At 35.1% G+C, this 27,127-nt stretch overlaps 1 protein-coding gene across 2 annotated transcripts in view; it reads right to left on the bottom strand.

Annotated features, from left to right (window-relative positions):
• Pdgfd (platelet derived growth factor D) overlaps positions 1-27,127 on the bottom strand; it is a 220,852-nt gene that overhangs the window by 166,938 nt on the left and 26,787 nt on the right. The window lies entirely within an intron of this gene.

Here is a 27,127-nt window from a genome sequence, read left to right as displayed (position 1 = left end):
AAGGAACATACAAAGAAACACGAAAATGGATGCTCACAAATAACAGAAAAAAATTCGGTACAAAAGTCCACTGCATACATTATGCTGGTTAAGAAGACTTGGGAGGTTTAATTAATCTTTTTCCTCGCAACTTGAACCAACAGAAATCATGTCCCCTTGCCAATGGCAGGAACATGCCTCTGGACACTCAGGTGGAGATGCTCTGCTGAGGATTCAGGACAACATTTGCCTTGAAGTAGAAGAATCTCCTGAAGCTTAAGCCAGTTACAAGTAGGACTGCACCCGCAAGGAGCAAAGGCTTCCACAAGGTGCTCATGTGCTATTTAGCACATTTCTTGATTTAGGGGGCTCACTGAAACACAGACACTTGGGGAGGGGTCTCTCTTGCTTGACTAAAAAGGGAGTTGTACGGACAAACAAATGGTCTTTTTATTCCTGGAAACCAATTATTGGCTAAAAGAAAAGGCTCTGTACAACAAAGCTACAGATCCCTGTTTCCCCTGTGTAATAGTCCAAGGGCTATAAACAAGTCATTTATCTCTTAAGTGTGTTATTTCCATCATTTCTGTGAGCAGTAACAATGGCAGTGCTTACCTCATAGAATTGTTTTGTAAGAACTTAGTGCATTAATACATGTTAAGTGTTTGGATCACTACTACAAGGGCTACTTGGCCATCTAAATGCTACATTTTTATTTCTACAAATATAATGAGAATCCATTTTGATTTTTTTTCTCAGTAGGTCTGTTAAGATTCTGTTTGTGTCTTTTATAGTGCATTATTTTACCTTTCACAGTGGGTAAAATACCCAAATAACAACAGAAAATTATATATATATATAAATATTTACATATCTGTATATGCATATGTGTATAAACATATCAATATACATAAATGAAAGAAAACCATATTTAAAAAAATTTATTAACAATTTCATATATATATTTTTTCTCCAGAAATAAAACATTATGCTATGTATCACCAGAAGCAGGTGGTAGTATTCAAAAGTGCCTTGTAGAAGAACTCTGTGTTATTTCAAACACTGATATTATAAGCTAATTTATGTGTATTTATGGGAACCCTACACAGGAAAATGCTAGTTTTTCATTATTAAGGGTTTTCCTCTTCCTTAAAACATATAGTACACAATAAAATGGTAAACTGGAATGATGATTACAAATAACATTTATTCATTTTGGTTTTTTTGCCTTTTTTTTTTTTTTGTATGGGGAATGGAACTCAGGACCTTGTACTTGCCAAGCAGGTGCCATGCTGCTGAGCTATATCCCTGGCCCTGTTTTTTACTTTTTGAATTTTTATGTTATTAGTTTATGCTTACAGTACAGGAAGTTTCCATTCATTTTGAGGAATAGGTACATATACATAACACAGTTTGTTTCTTTTTTAATCCCTTCAGGAAAACTAGTTCACCAATTACTGAGTTAAGTACTTTACAAACGTGATTTCTATAAGCTACATAGCAAGCCTATGAAGGGGGCTTGGTGATTATCATTTTCTAGGTTGGGATTATCATTTTCTAGATTAAGATCATCTAGATGGTAATTTGTTTGGGATCACAAAGTTTTCAGCCGTGCTAGTATTTAAACTCATCTCTGATTCAAAGCCTATGTTCTATCACAGACAGCTCTTGGAAGAAGCATGAAGAGCTAAAATTATACTTATAAATTTTAATCCTCGTTACAATCCACTGTCCCTAATACCATGTTTTGTTAGCAACTTACTTTATCAAATTATACAAGCTAACTAACAAATCACAGGTTCTTATTAAATGTCTTCCAGATGAAGTCGCCTCAATTAAATTAAGGGATAATAGCTGGAAAATGGAAAGAAGAAAAATAAACCATATTTACAATGGTAAAGTGTTTGGTCAGTTCTCTACCTAGCTCATAGAAGATTATTTCTTTAAAAGAAAAAGGAATATATTTCCAGTCATTCAAACTGTCTGGTTGCAAATGTTTTCATATTTTCCAAATGATTATTCAGCTTTACACATCATTTTTCTCCATGTGAAGTCAGTGATCCTCTGCAGAGAAGTGATGGTTCATATAATTCTGCTTCTCAACCCCATAATTTCCAAAATTATGGTGGAAAAATATCAGCCCAGAAGATACAAGAATGGACAGTAAATGCAGACAAAAACTAGCATTTGAAGGAATTCCTAGAAATTCTTGAGTTTTACTGGAGAAGGCATCATATTTCTACAAAGAAAAATAAGCTTCCAAAATTGTTTTATAGTAGCAGATGGTAGTTATTATTAATTAGGGGGAAAAAGAACTTGATATTGTAATAAAGAACTTGAGAAGGGTATGTGGAGTTGCTAGAAATTCCTGATAAACTGATTGCTTTTGAAAAAAGTGAAAAAAGTTTACTATTTATAAAAGAGCTACTTCAGAAGTACTGTTAAATTTTCACAAAAAAAAATTTAAACAAACATCACAGGGACTCTAGCGCATATATACTCAAGAAACACATTTGTACACAGGAACAGAAAAAAGAACATTGGTACGACTGATAAGATCACCGACAATGTGGTTTAGTAAACTACATAATCTCAAACTTCCATGAAAGCCAGTTATAAACAAGATGAAGCCATTCCAAGTTTCTTGGACTTTGGCACTATTTGCAAAGTTCCTCGTGAGCCCACTAATTGATAGCATGTGCTTACATTTTTTAGCTCTGAAGGATGTAAGTGATCACCAAGCAGCAGCCAAACTTATAACAAATGGTTGTTATTGTTTTTCTCCCCAGGGGTAAAATCACTACCTCTGCACCAGTGTAACTTCCAATATTGATAGCTGAGACATCTGTTGCTAAAAATAGACATAGCTGATATTAATACAGAGCATATGCCAGTGAAATGCTGGGTGAGACACTGAAATTGATACACAAAAGACAAAAAGTTCATACGCATTCAACAAACATAAATTGCCTATTTTGTGTAAGACATTTTCCTATATGCTGTGGATAAAATGAAGATGGTTTATCAGTTGTACACTGGAGAAATAGAAGTACAGATGAAGCAAGCTCTCCTCATCAGTTGTGGTAGCCAGAGGTCTAAGGTGAACCTCAATGAATCATAACATGTATAATCCCTTCCCTACTGGACCTGTGAAGATGAGATGAGCTCACTCCCAAGATTATGTTGAAAAAATATGTCAAAGGTTTAAAAAATAGTCCAGATGGATTCAAGGTCCCAAATCAGCTGATTTTGAGTTCGTCAAAAGGGAGACTATCACCCTTAATAGACCAAATCAAGTGAACCTTTTAAAATAGTCTTGCTATTTAGCAAGAGATAGGAAAGAGCGGGCACACTCTTTGTTGGTCTTGAAGGGGAAATAATCATGTTAAGAAGAGGGTTATTTGACAGAGAATGGTGTGTGATCTCTGGGAACAGAGGACATCCATTCTCCACAGAGTTGAATTTGCCAAAAAAAAAAAAAAAAAATCAAGTTCAGACGAGATAGCAGGCTCTGCTGATATCTTGCTGTACATCTGCAGAGAACTCTGATTAACCACGGCTGAACTTCTGAGTCACCAAATCTTTGAGATTACAAATGAGTGCTATTTTAAACAGTTAAATATATAATATTAGTTATACCAAAATAGGAAATCTCTACATAAGTCATTGTAAAATAAAATTCCATAGATGAGATAAAATCCTGTTAAATTTTAAAGAGAAGAGCATCTGTATTACCTTTGTCAAAAAATTTACTGTATGACTAAGAATACTGGAACCAGACTCACTAACTGTGCCAATTTTGCCAAGTAGATATGCCAGTAGGTTACCACTTTGTGCCTCACTTATAAAATAATATTAGTTGTCTGTAAAGGAGCATATTTCTGATGTTAAATCCAACATCTTTCACATAGTAAGCTCCAAAAAACCATGCTATTGCATTATATGTTAATTCAACTCATGTTATTATTATTCAGTGTTAATTTAATTAAGGAAAATGTCTGTATTGTCCACTATATAATATACCTAGGCCAAAAATGAATGAATACAACAGAAGTCTGGAATGGCTTTGAAGATATTGCTGATGACTATGATTTTTCAGTCAAAAATGCTTTGGAACAATTTTGTTCATTAAATTTAACAATGAATCCTTTCATCAATAATAATAATGGTAGATACGTCTAACCGAAAGGTGTTGGCTCTTGAGATGCAACTTACATATACGTAGATATTATGCTAAGACAGGAAATCCATTAAGTGCTCAAAAAGATTTAGATACTATACTGCAATTTGGTTGCAGTTTTTGTAGGCATAGGAAACTGTAAACTGGGTGCCCCGTGCTTGGTTTTTCACCTAAGCCCCTTACCTACCAGTCTCTAAAACTCACTGTAGTGATATTCCAGAGTTCTGATCATGGCAGCATCTATGATGTTAACTATTTGCATTTTTGTGTCCTTTCTCAGTGATTAGGAGATCAGGAGACGTTTAGCAAAGAGTCTGGGGATAACTAAAATCTAAGGCTAAAACAGTTTGAAAACAACTTGGATAGAAGTTATAAAACTTAAAAAAAAAAAAAAAACTTCAGCCATTACATATGTTGTAAAAAATCCTTGTTTACCCTAGAGCAAAGAGTTTTATCTCAAGAAATATATATTTTGCACTGATGCTGAGTGAAATTCTGCAGAAGGAAAGTGTTTCCACAGTTTCAAAGTAAAAGAATTTTAATGTTTATTAATATAACAAAACCACTGACTATTACTATACAAATAGCTTAAATTTTATTCAAAGTTTATTTACTACCTTTCTCCAATTCTTAAAATTTCCAATCTGAAGAAGCTAAAAGAGTAAAAAATCCACCTCAGTAACAAATTTTTCTTATATGATCTATGTTTTGATTATTTTTCTGGATAATTAAGGCCTATTAGATAGTCTAAACAAATTATGTAGTAACCATTAAGAGAAACTCAAACTTGGAAAATGAATATATATTGAACATGAAAACACAAACTAACATTAGTGACATTAAACCAATGATATGATTTTAGAAGTTAAACATAGTACCTATACAGGAAGAGAGGACTAATTCTCCAACTTTTGGATAAGTTCCCCTCTAGGAAAACATTTCAAGTCAGGCTTGTTCCTAAGGGTAATAAAGTGAGTTTTATACACCTTTGACAGAAATACATAATGTGATGCATTAGAAACAAACACACACTTACAAATACTATAAGTTAACTATTTTTACTTTTACAACTACCTTAAAATGATGGTACATATTTAGGGTTAGGATGAGCTACTGCCACAATTTGTTCACATTTATAATGTTAGTAAAGCAAGGTTCACTGGTATTTGTAAAGGTTCATAACTCAAATGTTTGTAAATTGGGAACTGGTTATATTTGGTCAGAATATTGGCTGGCATTTACATCATTTTTTAGGATGTGCAATTCAACTAATTAACTTCATAGGGGAGCTTGTCAATATAAAAATTTAATAACTTCTCCCAAATCAAGAAGATAGTCTTAATTCATTTTTCGAATGTTCAGAAAACCCACTAATGAGCACTTCTAGTTTGCAGGATGCTCTAATAGTAGGTACTTGAAATGAGCAATGCCCAAATCAAAGCTTGTCCTACTGTCCTGAGGGAACAGACACGAAATATGCAGCCCAAAAACAAAATACAAAAAGACGTATCAAATATAGAAAAATAACATAAGGCAAGAGGTTAGAGAGTGAAATGTGGTTGTTGTAGGAAGTATTAAATCCATCAGTAGCTAGGTTACATATAATCCTGCAGATAACTCAGCCGATCTATAGGAATCTGCAAAAATCTTTCGTCAAATTAGTGAACAAAAGGCTTACAACACTGTAACTACTAATGTTAATTAGCAGACATCAACAACACTAAAATGAGTTGTAAAAGACAAGGTAATAAAACCAACTTTATAGTAATTTAGGAATAAAGTACAAATAGAATTCAATTATCTAAATTTCATTAGAAGAGATAATATTGATAGTTTGGCTCATTACTATTTTTTTAACCTTAAAAACAGTTCCCGCAAAGAGTAGGCCTTCAGTAACTACTGGTACCTGTTGAATCAATGATCAGTGAAACAATACAATAAACAATCACTGAGTATCTCCTATTTATACAAAGCCCTAAACATAGGGCAAGAGTTTAAGACACCACTCCTTCCAGCAAATAACTTACAAACCGGTCAATAAGGGCATAACTTATAAAACAAGGCAAAATATGAAAAAGAACAATTTCAAACATAGTAAAAGAAGAAAGGGAGGAAGGAAGAGAAATTTATTGACTGATTCTAATGAGGAAATTTGAGAAGGCATTCCAGAAGACAGAAGCATTTAAATAAGCAGGTCAGTGGGCCAGGGATTTAGCTAAGTAGTATGAGCCCCTGCCTGGCAAGCGCCTGAGTTTGATACCCAGTACCAAAAATAAGTAAGTAAGTAAGTAAGTAAAGGGTTAAGAAAAGGAGTGTGAAGAAGGCAGAGGGTATTAGACACAAAATATTTAAAAGCTCACATAATAAGCAAAGTTTATAGCAGAAGAGTTAAATGGGTCTTGGTCGCTTCATTTTTTCTGCTTTCATCTTACTGCAACATATGTTTTCCATTTCAGGTAACACTATTTTCTATTTCTCCTTCACACTTGAAAAAGTTGTGATTAAATCCAATTAAATGCAAGTTTGTAGGAATGTACAAAATGACCTAACTTAAATAAAGCCATGGCTAAAGTACAAATAAATGAAAAAGAAAACATCAAAAAAACCCAACACAAATAAATAAACAAGAAATCACAAAGGAACATATCTATCACAGCAAAGCCAGCAGAGCTGTTTAATAAAGTTTCTTCATCCAGAATCAGGTATAAAAAGGCTTCACCCTAGTATATTGCTAGGTGGGGCTTTCGAGGTTGAGGAGAAAAGCTATGGGAATAAATGTTTTGACCGCAGGATATGACTTATGCTTTTTAATTATTTCCATATTTAGAATTTCAGAATCATGAGTTGCAAAAATTTAAAACCAAAAGAATTACAGAATCCTGCCAGTGACTGAAATCATGTCCTATCAGTGTTTTTTACTGAGAAACCCAGGAAACTTCAAGGCCTCTCCCTCGCATAAACTCCTCTTAAGATCCCAGTAAAGGCCTAGCAATGAGTTAATTGTATCATGTGCTTTTTAAAAAATTGCAAAAGTAGTAGTTTAGTTTGAATCCAATCAAGTCTGCTGACTCCTTCCATTCTTATGTGCTACCATGCTTCCCAATATGTTAGATGGTCATGGTGTATATGTAGGCATTGCAAGATCCTGCTAACAGAACTCTGAGTTGGAAATACTAGTTTAATTTTGTTTTGTTTGGATTGGTTTTGTTTGGTTTGGTTTGGCTTGGCTCAGTTTGGTTTGGTCTAGTCTAGTCTGGTCTGGTTTGGTTTTAGGTTTGGGTTTAAGTTTGGGTTTGGGTTTGGGTTTGGGGTTGGGTTTGAGTTTTTGAGGTTTTGAGACAGGGTCTTGGTAGTAGTTCCGGCTGGTTTTAAACTGACTATGTACCCAGACTGACCTCCAATTCATTGTGATTCTTTTGTCTCAGCCTCTTAAGCTCTGGGATTGCAGGGATGTGCCACCATGTCTGGGAAGATACATTTAGTTTGAGTTAAGTGGACTATATTTATAAGCATCATAATCACTTCTTTGATTAGTTAAGTTTTTCATAACTGTCCTGGTTTAAGAGTATCTTCCAGAAATGTTTCTACAGCTCATTGTACAGTACTACACTCCTGCTATCAGGACACAAAACTAAAAGCCAGAGATTCTATAAATAGTTTGTAAGATCTTCTTTCTCTTCTTGTTCCTATTACTAGAAAACAAGAGGTAGTGGAAAATTAGGGTTTGCAATGTGTGTAGCTAGAAACTGGACGTGGAACACCCTTTCAACCCTCTTTGCTCATATATAAAAGGATTTAATGGAAGTTTGCAACAATCATAAAACATGACATGGCTGTCATGCTGTGAGATGCTTTTTCATCAGCAAATTAAAGGGAAAAAAATCAAACTTTGACATAGCTATAGGAAAGAACACATGCTGGTTATATTTTCTGTATAGAATATGAAATAAAACAATCAATCATATGAAGAAATGATCCAAGGGTATGTGATCAAAATATAAAGCAGCATTACAAAGGCATGCCAGTTGACTGATTTATAATTGTACTATTTTCTAGATTTTCCTATACTAATGGTACTTCAGCATTTTAAAATTATAATTTGATGTTCAGGATTTGCTCATCCTAAAGTATATCACTTTTATAACTAAATTTCTATTCTTTCTTTAGATTAGAAACCAAATCATGCAAGCTTCAAACTAGAAAAAATCTGGAAAATTTCTTGCTCTCCTTATAGTCTATATATCTCTTTGGAGATTTCATACCAAAAACCCTGATGAGTTTTTTAATAGCTGTTTTTTTAAAGGTAGTTTTAGTTTCATAGGATAACTGAACAGTAGGCACAGATTATTTCCAGTACACTTTGTATCGCTATATATGCACACTCTCCTCTGTTATTAACATGCCTCCACGCAGCACTACAATTGTCAACAATTGGTGAACCTACATTGACATATCATTATCCACCAAGTCCAAGATTTGCATTAGAAGTCACTCTTGGTGTTGTATCTTCATTTGGATCAATCTGTGGGCTCTGTTTTGTATTCCATTGACTTATTCATCTCCATACCATAACATGTTGGTTGTAGGTCTATGTTATGGTTTGTGCCTGGATGTCTCCCTAAAGCCTCATATAATCAGGTGGGGCAGGCTTTTCTAAGATCCTGAATGTAGAGTTTCTGATTGGTTCATTGTCCAGTGCTGGGATTAGTGCTGTGAGTTCTGTTTTATGCTAGTAGCCTGCATAAAATGTAAGAGATGGGAAGAGGCTTGCTCCCTGCTTTCCCTCCTTTTGCTCCTGATGTTTTACTATCTTCTGCAGCCATAAACTATTGCCTCTGTGCCATGCCACGCTGCGTTGGAGCCAACTAATTATGGACTGAAGCCTCCACAAACTGTGAGCTAAATAAACCTTTGCTCCCTTAATATTGGTCATTAAGTATTTTGTCCCGGCAACCAGAGCAAAATAACTAAGAGAATCTATGTCTTCAACTGGGTAGTGTCTGTTCTCTTTTCGATATTGAATTGGCTATTATTGGTCTTTTGTTTTTCCAAATAAACTTTAGAACACAGTTTTTGATATTTACAAAATAACTTGCTGAGATTTAACTGAATCTATAGAGCAGGTCTTCTTAACAATATTGAATCTTCCTAGTCACAAACATGGCGTATCTATTATCTTATTTCTTCTATTATTTCATTAAAGGTTCATAGTTTTCCTCATATGAATTTGTACATATGTGTTAGACTTAGAAGCATTTCATTTTGAAGAGTTGCTAATATTAATGAAAATGTTTTTTAACTTTAAATTTTACTTATTTATTGCTCATAAAAATTTGTTTGAATTTTGCCTATTCATCTTGTATTCCACAACATTTTTATAACTGCCTATTAGTTCCAAGAGTCTTTATGTCAGTTCTTTCAGAGTTTCTCAATAGAAGACAATGTCATCTATGAAAACAGTAGTTTTCTCCCTTGCTGCCATGGACTGAATGTTTTTGTTCTACCCCTACCTCAACCAATACACAGGAGTATTCCAATACTAATGTGGTGGATCTTTAAGAATTATTTAGATTATAAAGTTGGAGGTCCCATGGGAAAGATTGATGAACTTATTATAAAAAGACAAAAGAAAATCAGTCTTCTTTGTGTATACTCTAGGTCATGTGAGGACTCCATGAGAAAATGGCTGTCTTTGAATTGGAAAAAGGAGGCTCACCACCAGACACCAAATCCTCTAGTACCTCTATCTGGAACATCCAAGACTGCAGCTGTGAGAAATAAATTTCTCTTATGCAAATCACTCAGTATAGAATATCTTGTTACAACACCCTGAGGTAAGACTCTTTTCAATCTATATCTATTTTATTTCTTTTTCACACTTTATTGCATTAGCTAGGATGCCCAGTACAGTGTGGAAAAAGAATAGTGAGAAATGAAACCCTTTCCTTGTTTCTGATCTTAGTGGGAGAGATTGTGGTTTCTGCCCATTAAGCATTATGCTAACTTTTGGTCTTTTACTGATAATCATTATGAAACTAAGGGAATTCCCTGTTTATTGCAGTTCAGTGACAAATCTTTTCTTTTTTTGTCTTTTCAACAATAGGTGCTAGATTTTGTGAAATGATTTTTCTGCACCTATTGATATCAACATGTGATTTTTATTCTTAAATATACTGAAATGTTGAAATGAAGATAAATCTTGGATTATGTGAGGGAAATCCTAGTTGATCATTGTTTACAATGCTTTGCATATATTATTGAATTCAATTTATTAATTTTGTTGAGGACTTTCCAATGTTGTTTGCTTTTATTGAAATGTCTTTGTTTTGGCATTAGTGTAATTCTGGCCTAATAATTAGCAAGTATTTCCTCTGATTGTATTTAAAGAGATTGGAGGGAATTAGTATAATTTCTTCATTAGCATCTGGTAAAATTCACCTTTGAAACTATCTTGAATTTGTGCTGTTTGAAAAGTTTTTTAAAAAAACAGAATAAAAAGGATGATGCAGAATTTCAAAACAAAATAATAGGAGATTAATACTAGTTAATGTATTGTGTATTGTTATCTTCAAAGTAGATCAGATTATAACATATAGAAATGAAAAAAGACCAAACAATCGAACAATGAAAGCACAAACTGTTTTTCTGATTAATTTAACAGATATTAGCAGAAGTTATCTATCTTGTATATATAAATATATAAATACACACATATATTATCTTTTCACTTTTTTCTTTTCTCCTTTCCCTAACTCAGTTGTTCTTTTCCCTTTTGAGTAGTTTCATTCCCTTTCACTTTTTAAATTATGGATTTAAATTTTTAACAAAGGAATTGGTCTATTTCATTGGACAATTTGGGGGCTCAAGATTATCCATAGTATTAATATCCAGAGGGTGAGTAGCAGTGCCCTCTCTTGGTACATAAATTGTTGTGTTACCATCTAATTCTCAATCATCCTGATGATCTAATTTACTTTTATTATTTCTCTAAGTTAAACAACTCCAAGCACACCTGTTATATTTCATTCTTAGTTCTTTAGTGGATACTTATTACTAATAGGACAGAATTAAATTCAAATATTTATTTATTTATTTACCTACTTAGTTATTTGTTGCATGCTAGGATAGTTTAAACTTTGGACCTTGTACCTAACCATTAACATTTTACTAGGCTTGAAATACAGGTTAAGTATCCCTTGTTTGAAACATTTGAGAACCAAAATGTTTCAAATTGAGGCCTATAATTTCTGCATATACATAATAAAATATTTTGGAAATGAAAATGAACCTTAAATCAAAAATCCATTCATGATTTATATAAATACTACATACATCTAACCTATAGGTACATAATTGTATACAATATTTTTAGTGTGCCCATGTTTTGACTGTGGCCCATTCCACAAGGTTCAAGTGTGGAAATTCCCACTTATAGTATCGCACTGACACTCAAAATACTTTTCAATTATCAAAACAGGAATGTTCAGCCTGTGTTGTTTCTAATATTTTCACCAAATCTTGGAAGCCATGAAACTACGTAATTTTATTTATATTCAATGTCAAGAGATTGTCATATTGTTCTCTCCATATGGCACACTTTCTCCTAATTTTCTTTCTTTATCAATTCTTCCTCTCATTAAAGAGTCATTCCTGTGAGAGGGGCTTTCTCTCTTGAAAGAGCACTTATTACTTTTGGACTCTTGGTTTTCCTCCCGTCCTTTCTATGTGACTGTCTTTCCATGGGTACATGCTGCATTTCAAAATGACCAGAAGCTCTTTGAAAGGAGGAACTAATCCTTGGTCTTCACTCTCCCTCACTCAAATGTAGACTGGTGCTTTGTACACAGTAAGCCAACCATAAGTTAATAATAAGCTAACCTTGAGCAACTTGACAACGTATCCCAGGACATTTAAATGATGGATTAAAATGTTAGGTAATGGTGTTTTTGAAAAATAAATGATTTCCATTTTAGTGTAGCAAGTGACAGCACAGTTCACCATCATTCTGATATCCACTGCTCTTCATTAACAACAGATCTTTGAATTCAAATAGGTTAGCATTTAAGAATAAATTGAAAGTTGACTGGCAAAAAGTCAAAGTTTTACATCCTTTTTAATCCAGGCGAGAAATATAAATGAATATTAAGGAACATATATATGGAACTTTAATTTAATAAAGCAAATTTTATTTAGAAACATCTATATATTTTGTGAGTATATTTTACAAGCATTGAAATAAAAAAGCTTATATGTTTATCCTGAATTAAAGAATTTTAAAGCTAGACCAGATTTTCTTACGGGTCATATGGCCCAGCGATACTAAGCCACTTATGTGAACGAACAGGTTTTACTTTTTTTCTTTGCAGTCTGCTACAAATAATTAATTTTTAAAAACATAGAAAAATTAATTACTATATAATGAAAAAATTAAGAATGTTAAACTTTAGGAATACAGATCTACTTTTTATTATTAGATATAAAAATACTCCAAAAAACCAGGTAAAACTTTTGCATCCATCCTCTTTGTTTCTAAACTTATCTCATCCTGAATGTTAGTTCATGATCCATTTCTAGTTCTCAAACCGTGCTGGATCAGCACTGACACGGTGTCCTTAGTTTAGAGACAAGCAAAGTGAGGCACACAGTGATTTCTAACTTGAGATTTGATTATGTATCAAACACTAACCCCTCCTACATATTATTTATTTTAGTCTCCAATGAATTATTTTAGGTAAACACTATCATCATTTATAGTTAAAGACACTTTTTGCTCATAAAGTATGATATGCCTGATAACACAGCAGTGAACCTGGAGAGAAGCAAAACTCTTTATTCTGATTCTATGTAATACTTACATTCGAACTTCATCTAATCAAACTTGCCGTTAATTTCAGTTTTTAAACACCCAATGTTACAATATGTACAGCTCGCCTTGACCCTGATAATTTTAGGTGTATGAGAGGAATGTGCAGAAAAATGGGTGGGGGGAAGCTAAGACAGGAAGGAACAATCATTACCTGGAAATGTGACGCAAGCATCACTGACTGGGAACTCTGGGTCCCCTGCTCATGACATCTAGCTAGGCTTATGCTTCATTTTCCCTACTAATGCTAAGCCCATTTAAATCAGTAGGGAATGTGGGTGGTCCTGTTATTTCTCTTTTCCGAAATAATATTGTCTTAGAACTCCCACAATAATGAATATTTATTAAATATAGTACCTTATTTGGCAAATACTTGCTTTTCTTTCAAAAAAATATGTAAAAGACCAGTGGCATAGCATTCTGTTGGGAAGTGTCTATCGAACAATGTTGTCTTTGTTTTTTTTTTTCCTGTAATATAGCCTTTTTGAAAGACAAAATTTTGCTTTCTTTTCTGTCTACATTTGAAAAGCAAACAGGGTGCCAGGGCAGTTGTCTAGACAATTCATGTAAAGTGTTCTTTAAATGTATAAATTGTCTGAAATCACTGCTTTAAAAGTCTAAGGAGACGAAAACTATGTCTTCCCAGTGATTGGTAAAGAAGAACACAAGCATCTATTATTAATACACATTCTATTAATTTTTAAGTATAGCAAACTGTGAATCATTATTATCCTGAAGCCATGCATTCAACTAATTAAATATATTTAAGTGGCATTCTTAGGTCTTTATTCTGATCATGAGTTCAAAGGAAAAATATGTAACATGTTAGTAAAGCTTACATTTTAATGTAATCTTGGGAAGATTTTCACATGCCTTTTGTTTTGTACATAGCACCTGTATTCCTTTGTACTAAATTCCTCAAAGACTAAATTCCTTAAATACAAAGATTTGTGTATCTATAACAGGACTTTCGCCTTCTCCCTCTTTTAATACCACTACAGTCTCTGGATACTGACCCCCAATAATTGAGCGGCATTTTCTAAAAATCTGCTTCCAAAAGGCAAAGGCCCGACTACCACAATCCTTTTATATATAGTCACTGAGGTAAAAGCCCAAAAGGAAAAGTGTATTTGGTAGGCAAAAAAAATTGATTTTCATCATGTTTAATTTATTTTTAAAAATTGGGAAGTTTATACAATAATGGTGACCGATGGCAGTAGAGCTGCCCAGCAAGCAGTCAGGGACAAAAGTCTGGCTGAGAAGGCGCACTTGGGAATCAGTGAACTACAGATGATAACTGCAGGAAATAAGGAACAAGAAAATCCATAAGAAAATGTGCTGAATGGAAAGAGAGTCTAAACTGAATCCTGGAGAACAATGACCTTAAATTTATCAAGCCTTTTTAAACAATCTTATTTAATAATGGCTCCAAGTGGACTGTGCCAGGCCCCACATGCTGTGGTTTTCAGGCATTTTATTTGCAGACTAAGCCAACCAAGGTCTTCACCTTCCTCCTCCTTTCTTCCCATCTCAAAGCAACAGAGAACCTCTGTGCCAGTCTTCTCCAACACAAATACAGCAACGATAAAGAGCAAAAAAACTATAATAAACGACGTGCATTTAAAGAGTTTTCAGACTGGAGGGAGGAAAGGTTCATCTTGCCTATGCAACTGCTGAAACAAGAGTCAGAGCAGGAGAGGTAGATTCCTCACTAAGGCATGAAAGAACTTACCACTGAGGCACCAGTGTGAATGGTGTACATTGTAGGTGGTGAGTTCTGTGCTTTATAGTACAGTGACCACAGAAGAGATTCCTATGTGTAGGAACTCTCGTCTTCACTAGATGAAAATATGGTATTTACATTAATCAGCTGTGTTTGTGCTTCTCACTTATTTAGAATACAGAAAATTTGTTTTATCAAAATATCTAGAAAAAGTGCAGACATTTGTTATTAGTTTTGCAATGAAGCTAAAATTAAGATAGGCAATTCAATTGTTTTTAACACTTTAATGAACTTTTTCAGTATTGGCTCTGTACAAACCATACCGTACCCTAAAGGCTCTCCAAAACCAAGTTTCCCCCTCTAGAGAAGCTGCACTCCACAGGTTGACTGTCGTATTCATATCAGCTATTAAAGCATTTGTTATAAAGCATCTTAGAGTCCAGACAAGTCAGTAAAGAAACTTTGTACTTCAAAGACAAAATAGTAAAACTGGTAATTTAGCTAGCATTTCTTTTAAATGAGTCATTTTTTTAGACTTACCTTCTAACACTGTTAAAATTACTACAAAAAAAAAAAAAGTACTCTGCTAATGCTGGTCTTTACAACTAAGTTTATTGTATTAACTAAAGAATTCCAGTTTTACCCTTTGGCTGACTTGCTACATTTCAGGAATACCAAGACCTCGTTGGTTTCTTTCATTACCTAGCAGTGGGAGAGACAAGAATAAGAATGGTAGGTTGGTTAGAGGCCTCACTGATGAGTGGGACAGGCGTCTGCTTTACAGTAGACCTGAGAGGTTCACAAGCTTGTGTGCTAGAGGCTGCATTTTCTGCTTATCAGCCATTTGACCTTGAACAACTTATTGAACGTCTCTACATTTAAGTATTTTTATCTGATACTTCCTAGATTGCTGGAGCAAAAGAAATGTAAGTATCAGGGCTTTGCATAACAAGAAAATACTCACTTCACTGTTTCTTTATATCATTACAAGCACTATACTGAGAGATTTTCTACCTTAAATAAAATGCTCCTGAGAGATCCTAGTTTCAAACTTAACTTGTTTCTATGAAAATGAACAGGAACATGTTTATTTTACAGCAGTAATTATAGATTGTCTGTAGTTAGACCTAGGTTCCAATAAAACCACATCATGTTACCAGACTCTCTGGAACATCCCACTGTTAGGAACATTTTAGAAATCAAATTACATGTTATTACTTTACTATGTATTTACCAATGTTTCTTTATGGGAGCACAAAACATTCTCATGATTTTATCTGCAATTATATCAAACTTCCTATAATATTAGCAAATTCATGGCAGGAATAGTTTTGATATGATTACACAAGGTGCTCATTTCAGGACCTTAGAATAGAGAGGGCAACATTACAAAAAGTATAACCTAATGCTACATGTCACAGAATGTGGTCACAATAGTGGTGAGAAGCAGTGGAAGAATCCTCTCTTAGCTGCTCCCCATGCTTCCTTCCATGTAGAGAGAGCTCCTTAGCCTATTTTTAGTATCTCAATGTTTCCTTAATACATTCTCAGAAAAAACTAATGTGGTCTATCCTTAGTATGCTTGGAGTGAAAGACTGAGCTACAACATCTTCACTGCTTGTCCTCTTGGGAGCAAACAACCTATAGGCTGGAATCAGGAAGTCGGCTGGATCCTCCCTGCTCTTTCCAGAGTTTACTGGAGCAGGACACTGCAAAGGGACTCACAGCTCAATGGAACCAGGACCTGAGACCAGGGTTCCATAAGCAGAAGAAACCTCACCCCTGAAAGACATCTTTAGTACCATTTTCACTAGTATCTGCCTTGTCCTTTCACTTGTTAATCCATTTTCAAAATTCAGGGCATGGGTGTTAAGGATTATTCATTGGTTTTTTTTTAAACTCAAATGTTATAAATGCAGAGGATACTTCAGTTGTTATTAAATTGACTTGTGTTAAGAAAACCACTGTTGAACACTTATGTGCCAGAGATTATATGAGATACTAAAAAATATAGACAACTGTAATACAATTCTGATCTTAAGGCTAGACTGGTAGGGAGAGGGGCACCTTGAGATTCTAGAAACAGATTCTACCTCATGGGTTTCCCTTTTCCCCTTCCTTCTTGTGTATTATTCATTTGCTAATTGTTCACTGTCAAGTTATTCTCACTTGTTACAGAAATATGTGCATGGTAAGAGAGAGTAGAGATCGGAAAAATAGAGAAGAAGAGGATAAGCTGATGACATGCCTGTGATCTTTTGACTCAACACTACTGATGAAATGACTTCTTGGCTTTTCTCCTCCATCCTGTCCTTTCCTTGTCTTCCAGAGTTATTGTATTGCCAAACAACAGTCTTAGACCTCGAGGTCTAGCAAGAGATGGACACACATGTAGAATATATTATGATAAAGTAACAGGTCTACAGAGCTGGCATGTTCATGCTAATCATTTGTACATTTTTTTCTGCTAACAGAGGCTGAGTGACATGTTTATATACAGGTATCAGATAATATCTTATCTTTGTCTTCTATGTAGCAAGACATACTATACAGCACAAGGCAAAGGAATTATCACAGGAATAACTGTGAAAAACACTCTAGAAAACAAAAAAGGATTTGCAAACTAGTACCCTTAGAATTACAAATTATGCAAGCACAAAAAGCAATGTAGGAAACCTTGGTGCAACAGTAGTGGTGTTTAAACCTTACCATATGGAACTTTTGGGGAGGAGATGGCATGTACAGAATTCAGAAACTAAAGAGCTTCTATAGCATAAACCACACACTTAGCCCTAAAGCTCTGCTTTTTCATTCTGCAATGAAATGTTTCAAAAGATAAAAGCAGAAAGATAGACCCAATTATACAGGAATTACAAGTGTGGGATAGGAAATGGAAACATCTGAGCCTGCAGCAGAGGTGGCAGACCAGTTTACTCTGCCCCTGCTGGCATTCAGGTTAGTGGGTCTGATGTTTTGCTCCACACTGAATTTGCCAGTGTCTTCAGAAATACTGAAGCCCTGGTCCCACCTTCAGACCTTCTAACTTAATTATAGTGCCATGTGACTTTGACTTAGATATGAAGTTTCTAAATGATTTTTTTTTGAGATGCAGTCCTTCTATGCAGTTCAGACCAGCCTTGAACTCACCTGGTAGTCTAGTTTGGCCTTGAACTCACCATGATCTTCCTGCCTCAGACTCATGAGTCCTGAGATTATAGCAGGAACCACTCTTGGCTCTAGATGATTCTAAAGTAAGGATGATTCTAAAGAAAGTCAGAGAGCTGCTAGACAAATACGAGCAAAGTAGCAAAATTGGATTTACTTTTCCAAGAGTTCAAAGTTGTATTATATTGAAGTCTGAGTTTTAATCTGATTCTAACATATTTAAGAGCACACATTAAATTCTAACTTCTCTGTGCATAGATAACTACACAGAATAGCTTTTAATATTACTTTCCAGTCTTGATATATTTATATATCTGCCAAGGTTTTGACTGCTGTCTTTGCAAGCACTGAAACTAATTACTTCTCAGTTTTTAAAATATGGGAGCTGGGATAATGACACAGCTCAAAATGTAAAAGAATATGAACAATTAACGCATAAGACAGGACCCAGGAAAGTCCTAAAAATTTCAGCATAGAAATCAATGGACTGTCTTGTAATCACCAGCACTAAAACTTACTCATTAAAAATTTTTTATTAGTTTTAGAATTTGCACTCCATGCACTGCACCTTTCTGAGACCAGCAGGACAGGGACAAGGGGCATTTAGGGCATAATCCTGAGTGAACCACAATAGCCAACCTCCGGGGAAACTGAAACCTTGATCACAACACACAAGGACTTAATGAATTTGCCCCTTGATGTTAGAGACCCAGTGACAGCTGCAACTGCCTCCTTCTGCTTTCGTGTGATACCAAAATGGCCTGCCAGTTCCAAATGGCAATTGCCAATAGCAAACTGCCCTATTTTGGGCATCCACTAACACTGTCCACTAAAGACCAGTGTACAAACTTCTACACTTAGGCACCTCTGCAGCATCCCCTATGGAGCCCCTCCAGGCCAGTATCTTCTTTGTTCTGTTTTATAACCTATACCCAGTGTACTCCCTGTGCTGCACCCATAGGGCAAACAGTTAACTCACATTCTCCATTGCCTTCAGGACAAGCGCCCAGAACGAAGAGAAAATTGGTAACATCTTTGCAGGGCTTACCCAGATTCCTTATTCTACACAGAGTAAGTGTGGTGGAATGACTGAACCTCACATCTTTCATTCTTTTTTGCATTTCAAAAGACCATGGGCCCCGTTGGCCAGTAAAACAACTAGCATTACTACCACACTTAAGTGTAAGAAACAGGCTCCTCAGTAACTTCTTGAAAACCCCTCATTAACCCTTCTGGGATAGTGAGAATGTTTACCAGACAAGGAGTTGGATTAACTTCCTGAGGCTTACCTTTGCAAGTGAGGAACTGGTAGAAGCCAATGTGAAAACTACAAGGCTCTGACTGAGGCTACAGAATGGTGAGTACTCAAAGTTTCTCCAGTGGAAGCCAGGATATAACAGCCGAATTGGGTACTGTAAGTCCTCACTCACTAATGAGTGCCATTCAGGGAAGATATTTTTAAGTCAGATTCATTGCTAAGTCTGACAAAGTGAGCCTTACACAGATTTGACACGAATACATATACAATATAACACCTAAAAAAATGCAAAAATACTGTTAGTAAACTATTTTTACTTTTACCTTAAAATGATAAGGTAAACACAGAAGTTACTTCCACAATTTGCTCATATATATGAATTTTTAAAAAGTGCAGTCTGTTCATATCTTTGGAAGTTCACAATTTGGATGTTCATAGGTCAGGAACTTACTATATCCAACAGAGAAACCTCCACTTGCCTATCATGCCTACCCTGCACTCCTCTTTGAGCCAAGCAAGAGTCAAGTCCCTTTTCTTGGTGACTTGAGATCCCTCCACTGGAGTGCTTTCATAAGCAACTGATAAGAGATGACCTGTAGGTATGAACTTCTCTTTCCACACCTGTGGCTGACCACTTCCTGCAAAGACCTGTCCTGAAAGACTTGTTGGGAGAGCTGCAAATCAAAATCCTAGGCTGTCTCAGGGGCTCTCCTGGTCCCTACTGCTCTTGAGTATTGTTTATTTGTTTGGTTCTTCATTGTCAAGCAATTCTCACCTTTTCCAGAAATCTGCACAGCTTTGGGGAAATCATACTGTAATACTACCCTTACCATTCTCACCCTGGTAAAATAACTATCAAGGAGAGTTTAAAGGATGCATTCATGGCAATAGAGAGTGGGAAAAATAAAGATGGAGGACAGCATGACCGGATGACAGGGCTATGACCTTCAGACATGTTTAACACCATGATGAAATGGCTTCTTGGCTTTCCTCCTCCATCCTATCTCTTCCTTGTCTTCTGGAGCTATTGTACAGCCAGACAACATTCACACTGTTCTTTAAACTACTTTATGGTCACATAACAAAGTTTTCAAAGATTTACAGACAGTTCCCTCTAAGCATACTTAGGATGTTTTATACCTAAGATAATATTTGTTCCTTTTGGACTCTGGGTACATCATATACATCTGTCTCTTTGTATGGCTGGATTTTACAGTCTTTGAAAGGTTAAAAACAACTGATGATTGATTGTGTAGTCCAGGTAAGAAGAACTGTTCAGCATTGTGTCCCCCATTTTCCATCCTTACTGACCAGTCACTTATCAAGATAATTCCCCCAAACGCTTCTTTCCAGTTCTATTTCCAGATCCCCACCTCCAGGGGAGGACATGGGTCTGCACTAGTGGAAGAGTCTATGCATGGTTATGATGTCCTCATTTCTTTTTCAGACCTGCAATGAACAGTAAATAAGAGATACTGACCATGAAAAATATTGCTTGAGAAGAGGCCATATAGAATTTGTGTTGGAATGAGAAAACTAGACTGGCACCTCTGCTTCTCATGTGGGAAACTTGTTTTAATTCTCTAGATGCCAGGTTATCAAACTCTAAAATAAGGGTAAAAACACTCTGAACAAATGAGGTGCTGTACACAGACAGTGGACATAAAGGTTCTTGGTATCATACACATAAAATGTTCAATTAATAGCAGTGATTACTATTTTTTCCTTTGCTTCTAGTATTGCTGCTCATAATTCTTAATTATATTACATTCAGAAATTCAATTATCCTAATGGTGACTCAGAAATGTCACTTCCATATAAACATTGCCAATGTTCTGTAAATATTTCTTGAAATTTTTGAAATAAACTAGAAAACTGCATAGGTTTAAAGAATGAATGAAAACTTCAGTAAATCCAGGAGAACACAGAGAGTGCTACTTCTGTTTCAAGTTTGAAATTTTCCTAACAAGTAAACTCTTACTCTGTTACTGTCATTTTCCCATTTTGTGCTATTTTTGTTTTTTTTTCCTTTCTCCATGCTGGATCTTCAAATCTGTTTCTTACATAGCAATGTGTGCCAGCTATTTAGACCCTGGGGAAAATGTTTTTATGATGAGAAGTATCTGACACATCATGCAATATAAAGATTTTGCACACATCTTGTCAAATTTTCCCTTAACCCACACGGTTTCTTCATGTAATCACCAACTTGTATTGTGGGCAGACACATGTAAATAAATGCATAACTCCTCAGTTATGTCTTTTGCAACATGTACTTTTATTATCCACTTATAATACAGAGGATAAATGGAAAATAGAATGTAATTTTGCCATGAGGGCTGAAGGAAATGTTGTGTACCTACAAACACTGTATAACTTCATCAGATATTTCCATGAAGCAGCACGGTACAAAAACCATCACTTTAAAAGACAGTACAGATATGATACCTCGTGAAATGTTATTCAGCCATAAAAGTGAATTAAATCCTTTCATTTATAACAAAATGGATGAAACTGGAAGATACCACATTAAGTGAAATAAGTGAGTCAAAGAAGGAAAATACCAAACATTCTCTAATATGGAAACTAAAAGAGTTTATATGAATATGGATTAGTGGCTTCTGCTGACTGGGAAGGGTGAAATAGGCATGAGAGAATTTGGATAAGATTTACCAAAATAGTTATGTAGAAGGGGTAAATTCTAGCACTCCACAACACAGGGGAATAAACATAATTCATAGTAAACTATTGTATATTTCATGAATAACTTAAAGAAAGGCACTGGAGGTCTCCAAACATAAAATAATGGTAATGATATGGAAATGCTAATTATCCTAATTGATCAGCACACTGTATATACGTATCTAATTATCATCCTATATCTAGTAAATAGGTAAAATTAAAATTGTAATTTAAACGTATTGGCACCAAAATTTCCTGGTTTGAGTTATGATTTTTCAATTTTATAATTCTCTGAAAGCAATAAGCCTTTGATATTCAAATTGTGAGATTTGATGCTTTCTCAGTTAGGATATTCTCTAATGATACTGGACAATAGTGACAGAAACAAGCCACTGCTTCCAGTCAGTCACACACTCAGGATCACAAAGGTAAAAACTGCTGCTGCATTTTTCAGTATGCTGTGTTCAGGGAATGTCAGGAGACAGTCAACCCTCTATGATAAAAATAGGCTTTATTTTGATGATCTTGTCCAAATGTTAGCTAATTTAAGTGTTCAAGTATGTTCAAATACTAAGCTATAATGATGTCCAGGAAGCTAGGTAAGTGCTTTAAATGCATTTTGATATGACATTTTCAGCTTCTGGTGGATTTACTAGAGCATAATTCTATCCTAAAATAAGAAGCATTTACATATTGACCAGTTAGTTTCTTGGAGTTAAAAAGTGAGACATGAAGGCAATGGCTGAAAAGAGATAATAAAAGGTGTAAATAATAAAACCAACCATTTATCCAAGACAGTTCTGGAGGCAAACCTTTTAGAGCTTTCAATGATAGCAAACAGCATGCCGCACCATATGTGCCACAGGCTCGCCATCACTCTTCTGGGAGATTAGAGGGAACTCCAGTTGGGAGCAAAGGCATAGAGAATGGGAGAGGAAAGAGAGTGGGGATGTGCTGTGCAACACGAATTGAGGTGGACAGAGGCACAGAAGTGGGACAATAGGGCAGAATGACTTCCTTACATTCTAAATGCGTTTTTAGTCCTTTTTTTTGGATCAAAACCTTAAGCAAAGTTGAAGTTTCCATCTTTTTGTCTCACACATCATGTGAGACTGGGGTATAAAAGAAGCAATACCTCCCAAAGAAACCATGAAACAGTATAAAGAGAGGGAAAGATGTTTGGCTTTCTAGAAGTGACCTGTCAAAAAGTAAATGGGTAGCAGCAATGTTAGGAGTCACAAAGAGAAGCAGTGGAACTGACTTGGTCATGACATGAGCACCCTCTCCTTCAGATGGGCTGAGAGACTATCTTGGCTAAGAGAAGAGCAATATCAGAGTTACCTCAACGTCTCTGCTGTTGAAGCATACACATAACAAGTAACCTTACACCGAACTTTGGTATACTCAATGTGTCCAGTCTTTTTGGCTACTGGAATATTCCATGAATATGCATCCACAAACCTTTTCCCTTTGCTGTTCCTCTTCTTCTTCAGTACACTTCTTAGCGCATAGCTCATTTTGGTTATTCCAGCTTTGGCTCAAGTGTCCCTGGGCAGGTCTAGTTAGATCAGCCTTCTAAGGTACCTTCCCTTCCTCAGCTTCCGCCAGTTTTTATCACTTTATGTCTCATTCTTTTCCTAGACCCTCAAACCACCTAATTTTTGGGTTTATGAAATATATATGTCACTGAATTCAAAGGGCTATAGCCTTTTACATGGTACACAACAAGATGTACTCTCATTTTATGTAATCCTAAGAAAGTTACATGCTGTTAAACTATCACATACTTTTCTTCCCATTTTGAATTTTGATGTATGTATATGTAATTAGAAGAGTTTCTATAAACTTATGTAGATGATGATTTTTATCTTATGTCACTCATATTTATATATAATAAAAAGATATTTTGCTTATTGTTTGCAGTAAAATATGAAATTGTCATCATTTTATTCCAAAGGTGAATATTAGCTTCTTTAATGTCAAACAGGCATTTGCAGAACAGTAATTTTTGTTTGATTGGTAAATAATAACACCGTTTTCTCAAAGACATTTTAAATGACAGCTAAACAAAACCTTTGTAATGTTAATAATGCAAATAACTGAAATGTTACTGATAGGCCCCTCTTTGAACAAGGTGGATCATAGGCCAGCTATGGCTCTATTGATGCCTGTCTAGTGATGAGGGAAACAATTCAATTATGAGCAGAATCTGATCTCAAAATTGCAAAGATGGGACCAAAAAATGTTCTTAAAATCAGTGCAATAAGCTCATTTTTAAAATCACCTTCCCAACTGTTTCTCCATCATTAAAATATAAGATCTATGAAAGCAAGGCCCTTCTGCATGTATCTCTAGAACCTAGAACAACTAGGTACTCAAAAATATGTACCCGAAGAATAAGATATGTTCTGTCTTAAAGTTGATGCTTTACCACTCAGAGTAAGGTAAGATAGTTCAGTGGCTATAAATGTAGTTTATTTCTCAACTTACAATAAGTGATATTCTGGCTTAGTAATTGTGCTTTGAAAGTTTGCTGCCACCAATAAAAAAAAAATGTTATCTAATCTCCTTAGACAGAGACATTTTCCCTTAAACAGCCTAAATGGTGGTGAACTATAAAAAAATGGGATGCTTAGTGATCTGTCTCTGATATGATAACCTCTAGGATTGAATTCTCATTTGCAGAAGTCTGGTGAAGTGAAGATAAAACTGACTGGTGGCACCACGATCAATCTTTGTGCACGTACCAGAGAGGATGCAGTGAAAAACGTACTGTCCCTTCAGGCTCAAGAAGTTTAGACACATAAATACTTCCTGGCATGACGCACACGGTAAAGGATAAGAAGGAATCAAAAATCCAGGTAGTATTAAATAAAATTCTCACCTTCTTATCCAATTGCATGAAATTAATATCATTTATTCTTAAGTAAACTACTCATTGTTTTCTCTGATCTAATTCTCTCTCCTCTTACTGTGCATATGTGTGTCTGTGTGTGTGAGCATGTGCGCATGCATATTTTCCTTTTAGAGCTAAGTAAAATTGCACACAATAAACTAGAGTTCCAATAAAATTAAATTAAAACTATGCATCTTTTAAAACAAATTCTATAAAAGTAGCATTATCTTGACACACTCATATCTAAATAAATTTCAGGTATTACTATTATAATTTTTTTTTGTTTTCTTTCTTGGTACATGCATTCAAAAGTTCAATTTTATCTCTGTTTTACCAGAATGCTGCAAATAAGAATTTCAGCCTAGAAGTTACCTCATCAGAAAGCAGATCATCAAGCATCTCATTTTCTTTACAGCTTACTTCCATCTAGCATATTTAAAGGAAAACATTGAGACAATGTCTCTAAGGAAATTAGATAGTATTTTTTCTAAAACCTTCAAGACATAATTACTAGACCAGAAGTGCCACTTCTTGTAAGTAGACAAAGAAATCTCATTCACAGTGTTGTCCTGTTTTACATCACTGTGGGTAGCAAAGCATCAGCTTTATGAGAGAGCATGTTCCATTATTCAAATAAATATTTTTGAGTACCTATTATATTTTAGGTCCAAGAGGTACATAGGTCCTGTAGAGAGACACAACAATATATAAGGCTTCTCTACTTTCTTATAACCTCAAAGCCCTCAGTTTGGATTCTCTATACTTTTTTCCAATCATGGTACCTAAGGGCTCCTTTTTGTGGTGATTTTTTCCTGATGTCTATTATTTATCTTTTCAATACTCCTGTGCTCTTTATACTTTCCTGCATGAGAAAGGCAGACTAACCAAACCATCCTATAAGGAAAGTAGAACAATATGATAATTACTGCCAGTGATACACATCCTCACAGCACCATTTGGAGTTTCTTCTTTGCTACTGGGAATTGAATCATGAGAACACTAAGAAACATCCCCAGCTTGTTTTATTTTATGGGCTTTTTTCTACAAATTTTAAGTCAACATTATGCTAGGGTGTGCAGGCTGACATTGGAATTGTAATCCTTCTGCCTCAGCCTCCTTAATAGCTGGGCGTAGAAACTGTGTATCACCATACCTAGCTGGCAACTTTTTTAGGCTGAATATTGATGTGTTTTGAGATCATTATTCTCCCCTCAACTAACCAATGATTAGCCTTACATGGAAATTACAAGAGTATACTTTGCTGGTGTGTCAAAATGAAATGTAAGTCTCTCATACTGAACCTTTCTATGATATTCCAAAAAATAACAATGCGATTGTGTAACACTTCATGCACTGCCTGCATTAAGATGGGATAGACTGCTATAGTAACAAAATAGCCTTGATAACTCAGTAGCTTAATTCCAAACATTTACTGCTCATATAAAGTTTCAAGTTGTCTCGGCGACCCTAGTACCAGCTCCACCATTTGGAACCCCGAGATTGCTGCATTTGGGAGCAGAGCAGCGCAAGAAGCACACAGATTCCTTGTTGCCTCACCCGAGAGCTTCCACTATTGTCCACTGCTATAGTGAAATATCATTTTTACTATATTAATACAATAGCTAAGTATCACCATTCATTATCAAAATTACCTTTTATTTAAATAACATTTAACTTTTATGAATTGATTTTGAATTTTGCTCATTTTATAAACCTGTTTTCCTAAATAACAAAAATTGAGTGATGTGGATAAAATTTTTCCATATTCAATTTAAATACTAAACAAAACTTGTTTGCTTTCCAATTTTAGCCTTTGTTAGTGAACTGCAACTAGCAGAGAACACGTCATGTACATTATTATAAATATTAGCTAAATTTTTAATCAGTCACTTTCATCACAATACTAATTTTACTAATAGTGTGAGGGAATTTTATTCTCTTCTTAGAAGACTCAGATAGTTGGGGCCATGAATGGCTTTGGAGTTCCAAGGAGTCAGGCTACAATTTTTAGGAGAGATGAACATAGGTATATGCTGTAGGATTCTTAATACATTTCCTCAGAATCCACCAATAGACTTTCTAGTCTCTTTCCAATTATGGCGAGCTGAAGTATTGGAAATTAGAAAAATACTTTGAAAACAATCCATTTTATAGATAATTTGTTTACAAAAGAAGGCATTATTAAAGTTTTTCAGGCTGTTTCTTGTCCACAGGAAGAATACAAGTGGATATTTTATCACCAATTTAGTACGTTTATTTATAATCAGCGAAAGATCCCTCTATTCTCAGATACCACATCCAGTTTATTAGCAACTTATGTTGGCTTCACCTCAAGAATATAATCTTGATTCAGTTACTGTTCTCTATATATTCCATCATAG

The sequence above is a fragment of the Cavia porcellus genome, unplaced genomic scaffold (assembly GCF_034190915.1).
Source record: "Cavia porcellus strain 051 isolate PalLab524CR breed Dunkin Hartley unplaced genomic scaffold, mCavPor4.1 scaffold_9, whole genome shotgun sequence".
Classification (NCBI taxonomy): Eukaryota; Metazoa; Chordata; class Mammalia; order Rodentia; family Caviidae; genus Cavia; species Cavia porcellus.
The sequence above is the reverse complement of the archived record's forward strand: the minus strand, read 5'-3'. Positions and strand labels throughout refer to the sequence as shown.